At 45.4% G+C, this 5,071-nt stretch overlaps 1 long non-coding RNA gene across 1 annotated transcript; it reads left to right on the top strand.

Annotated features, from left to right (window-relative positions):
• Positions 1 to 550: 550 nt before the first annotated feature.
• LOC119171777 (uncharacterized) lies at positions 551 to 4,352 on the top strand. Its single transcript, XR_005109892.2, has 3 exons — positions 551 to 682; positions 2,196 to 2,303; positions 4,206 to 4,352. It is a non-coding gene; the product is annotated as an uncharacterized LOC119171777 (long non-coding RNA).
• The last annotated feature ends 719 nt before the right edge of the window (positions 4,353 to 5,071 follow it).

The following is a 5,071-nucleotide window of genomic DNA, read 5'->3' as shown; positions in this document are numbered from 1 at the left end:
TTCAGACAACTGGTTACAACCACCATCGGGGGAAAATGGCGTAGCTAACAATGCGGCACAAAGAATGAATGCTGTCGAACACCTGCAGTACGCCACGGCTTGGTGCGAGGCCCATGAAAACGCGCACACCGCCGCTGGACCACCTGAACGGTGCCGCACCGCACTACATCAACAATAACAAAACGCCGCCATTGTGCCTAGTGAATATGGCCGTGCGTGACGTAATTTCCACCACATTTTTGACGCCCTGCGCCGTCTGGGCATGCCCTCTCCTTACCTTTCCTTCCTCCGTGTATAAAACCATGTGTGCGTATGGGCGGTGGCTTGCCAGGGTGTGGCATCGTGAACATCATCTGTGCTAGCAGAGGACGGTTATGATTGGGCAGCGCGAACCTCATCAGTGCTGGCAGAGGACGGTTATGATTGGGCAGCGTAGACAGACAACAGAGAAGCAGGAGAGGAGGCAACCAATCAGAGCGGAGTTTGCGCACGGCAACCAATGCCCGCGCCCGTCCTCTATCTCTCTCACTCTCTATCGAAAAATAAATGGCACCACCATATAAAAGCGCGGACGCCGCTGGAGATGGGCACATCAGACGTCCGTAGACACTGATCGTACGAAGCCTTTCGGAGCCCCTGACTTTCTGAGCCGGAGACATGGACGGCCCTTGCAAGTGCGGAGGTAAGACTGAGCCATTTTACTTTTCGTGTTTCTATAAGCGAACAAGTGAGGCAAGGGATAATGTTTTCCGAAAAATCTCTTTGTAGAGTGTGCTCAGCTTTTCGTTTGCGTTGAAGAGTTGTTTTCATGTAAAGACTGGCGTTCTTGAGTATAACTTTGTTTTCCGGAGAAAACTTATAACCCCTTAATGAGACTACAATGTAAAAAGGGAACTGGCGTTGAAGTGACGTCGGTAAATTATGGTTGAAAGTCCTGCATCTTTTCTCTAAAGGCAATCTGCTACTTAGAAAAACTCAGAAATTGGTTTATGTGAGAGAGAAATATTTGAGCGATGCTATCAAATGGCTGTAAAAATAATTCTTCCATACTTTGGGAAAGCGCGGTGTTTTTGAAAAAAAAAGGGGGTTCAAGAGGAAACAGAAATAAAGACCGAAGAAGTTCTGCCGCTGTGAAAGTCAACATGATTTGCCTCTGTCTGGGATGGTCTTCTGCCCACCCTTGGTAGATCACCAAGTACTCTCATTCGTTAAACGCTTTTTCTAAAGACAACGCACACATGTCACGAAACGTCACGGGGAGGATCTATGCTCTCCCACAGTAGAGTCATGGCCGCTGCACAATATTACAGTACCTTGTAATTTTATTTAGGTACGTTTTCAAAACGCAGAAACAAAAATAAAATTACATCTATGAAGGTGACACCCAAAATCAGTGGTCGTGGTCCCTAGATGATCTGGGTGACCACGTGGGCCCACTGCACGAAGCCTGGCTGACTTCGGGAGGCTCGTCGCAGTTTCAAACCGCACAAGAGGGCCATGCTGCTGCAAACTCCCGTTGTACAGTAAAAATAGTGGTTCGAGTCGTCGACGTTCTTTCTAAACACAGCTCATCGGCTGGTGCACGCAAAATGTACGTGGGCGCGACACGCTGGTGCGACTGAGGGAACATGACCACGCCCATTTTGCAGAAGAAACAGCACGAGTGTTTCGCAAACAAGATAGCACTCGAATCGGCGTTCTCGACAAACGCAGTGAAGGCCTACGTCAACTGTTACAAGCGTTAATCCAGGGCAGATTTTTTTTTTCGAAAGAGAAGGCCTATGACAACCGCCAACGCAGTTTTTATAGCCTACAGCGAGAAACAGTGCACATTTACGGGTGATGAAGCGCGAAAGACGCGGATAGCGAAGCGACTGAGACGAGCGCTTTGTTTCTTCACAGTCCGTGTCTTTGGCTGCTTCGCGTATACTTCTGTTTTGTCACCTTGCACGCCAAATGCACAGCTCGGATCCAGGCCCTAGTTCAGTGCCTTGATAGTGACTGATACTATCAGTTTGCTAGCGTAATCTATACGGACACTTACTAGCCACCAGACTCTGGTTGTCATGTTGGTTCCGCACAGTCAACTGAACATTATATTTGCGCGCGCAAATATCGTGAAAGCACCTGAAATAACTGCGATAGAGCCCGTACGATGCGATAACGTGTGCCTGATTTTTCTGATTGACCCGCAGACCCCAACTGCCGATGCAAAGCATCCTGCCAGTGTGGCTCGGGAGGATGCGGCTGCGGAGGATGCAAGTAGAGCACATGTCTAGGACCAGAGGACGCTGGAGAAAAAGGTAAGGACAGAAAAACACGATCAACATATAGGAAAATTGGCATTTTTACAAATGAACTTCAGTCTGAAAAGCATTCTTCGTCGACGTTCGTTGACCTGAACGGCTGACAAATGTGGAGTAGCGAAGCGAGTTTTCGCATCACTGGTAAATACTAGGCATTTCGTATGCGTCAATGATTATTATTTGCCTACAACACCTATTTCATAACTGTCTCATCGGGATTACGTAAACACCATTTTACTGCGTCAAAAGGCGTTTTACTTAAGCTGAGGCCTGCAAATAGAAACCAGTTAAACGCAATCCAGCAATAAAGACGATTACAAATTACATTGAAAATGAACGCTTGAAGAGCGTACAGTCTATTTGAAGGATGTGCAGTTAAGGTGACATTTATATTATAAATATTGATAACCATATGTGTACAAGCATGCTTCTCTGCTCCAACGCTGCTTTCATGTCTGACTAAATTTCACGTGAATCAGGATTCATGCGCTTCACAGCCCGTCACTGCGCTCCCGCCTTCGCTGACACGCGAGAAAGAAGCGCAACTAGCTCATAAGCTTTACCATTCAGCGCATCACATAGAAACAAGAGAAAACAGAGTTGTACTTAATAAATTGGTATTGTCATTAAACAGTTAGTATTGTCACTGGTGTGTCGGCACATGCCGAATGTTTTCTTATCATTTGCATTGCGCCATGCATAACCGCGTATATCTATAGAGAGGACAACCACAATCCTACGTCCGAACAAAAGCTCTGACTATTGGTTCATTCGTTCTTGCAGTCAAACTCAGCACACTACGTGATATAACGCGACATGCAGGACAGTTACGCCCGTGCTTGCGAGTTTTGCGCTGATGTCATTCAGAAAATCGCGCTGCCACCACAGCGAAATTTGATTGATTGATATGTGGGGTTTACCGTCCCAAAACTGCAATTTCACAGCGAAATTTCAGTGCGTATGAATGAAGTGTGTGTGAAAAAAAGGACCAAAAGTAAACGTTTTTTACTGTTTTATCAGGAACATTATTGATGCTGGTTCTGTCGTTAATCTCTAGCTTCAGACAACCAAATAACGCATGAAACAAACGAGACAGCGTACTAAGCGAGGGCATATTATGTAGGCGCACAACGGCAGGCGTCAAGAGTCCTTGTCGTGACGTAATCCAGTCTTTAAACCAGGCGGCTCCACTCAAACTTCTCTGGGCTAATATCTGCGGTGTTGAACCGCCTAAGATTAATTTCTTCCTAATGTCTCCGACCGGCTAGTCATCAGTAATGTCTGTGTAACGCAGATTGACAGGCTGCTGTTCTTACACTGTAAGTAGGCTAACTACGCGTGAATGCGGATATTGATGCATTCTTATTTTTGTCACTGTTCCAAGATATACACGATACATGCGTAACGAATCTAAACATTTATGAGGAGTCACAACATGACTCCGCGTTTGGGCGCTTATAGCACTGTTACGACTTTTGCCTCGGCAAAATTTCCAGAGAAGCTTCAAACCAGATTAACCAGTAAATAGACTGACTCTTACCCGGACGACAATTTACCAGTTTGAAATGTAGGACAGCACATTGAACTCTTATGTCGTGTAGATAATACGTTCTTAAGAAATGATATCAATTAAGTTTAAGCATAACTTTTCTACCAAATTAGTATCGACCTGAGCCACCACGCTGTCATGCACTTGTCTGTCTTGTCATCGTCAGAAGTAGGGCTGCAATATTATGAATAAGGCTGTATTTGCATTTCAAAACGACTCGCGATTGCATCTTTTCTCCAACGAATTACGAATAATACACGTGGCTCTATTTTCTCAGGCAAAGTGCTGGCATAGCTTACAGTATATAACGTTTGTTTTAATGCTGTTGATGTTTATGTTTCTTTCTGCAGATGTAACCTGGAGATGAGCCAAGGTGAAAATCAAATACAAGGCACCGAAGTGACCACGAAAGTTCCAGCGGCTGGTCCTGTGCAGTGAATAACCATAACAGCCACCCGAGGAAATGTGATCAATAAAAGAAACATATCAATGCAAAAGCGGAAGGATTCTCTATTTTGGGGCAAATGCGGATTCCGTCAAGGTTTTCATGTTTGCTCGTCTGTCTGGGCACTTCATCATCAAAATTCATTAGAAGGGAACGGCGCAACCATGAGCCATTTTTACGTGAGGCGCTTCGCGCTACACTCACAATGTCATTCTGAAACAATACCCGTGCCATGAAAGTGACGAAAACATTCTTGTGCTGGGTGGGTGTGATGCATGAATTCGCTTTTGTGGAGCTGAACTGTGGTAAAAGGTAACCTCAGAGCTACAAATCAACAGGATGGGGGCCTGCAAACGCTAACTTAATTAACTAGGTAACTACCACGAGGCGTACAATATACAAATAATAGCAAGGCTTCGTTCCGGAATATTTATACGACAAATATGATTCTGACAAAAAATATTTATTTGCTAAGCTATTCAACAGCGATAAAGGTCTCAAAAGTCCGGGTAAAGGGTATTGCAGTTCACCAGTGTGAACAAAAACTTTTTACCCGCATCAGCCAGCAGTGAAAAGGAGACAAGTTCAGTGTATAGTGAGTTTGCCGTAGTGGAGCAGTATCGGCTGCTGACCCGCAGGTCACGGGGTCAAATGTCGGCTACGGCGGCTGCATTTTCGACGGAGGCGGAAATGTTGTAGGCCCGTAGACAAAATGGTAGAGACCCGTGTGCTGTTCGACATCAGTGCATAATTTAGAACACCAGATGTTAG

This window comes from Rhipicephalus microplus, chromosome 3 (genome assembly GCF_043290135.1).
Source record: "Rhipicephalus microplus isolate Deutch F79 chromosome 3, USDA_Rmic, whole genome shotgun sequence".
NCBI classification, from domain to species: Eukaryota; Metazoa; Arthropoda; class Arachnida; order Ixodida; family Ixodidae; genus Rhipicephalus; species Rhipicephalus microplus.
The sequence above is the reverse complement of the archived record's forward strand: the minus strand, read 5'-3'. Positions and strand labels throughout refer to the sequence as shown.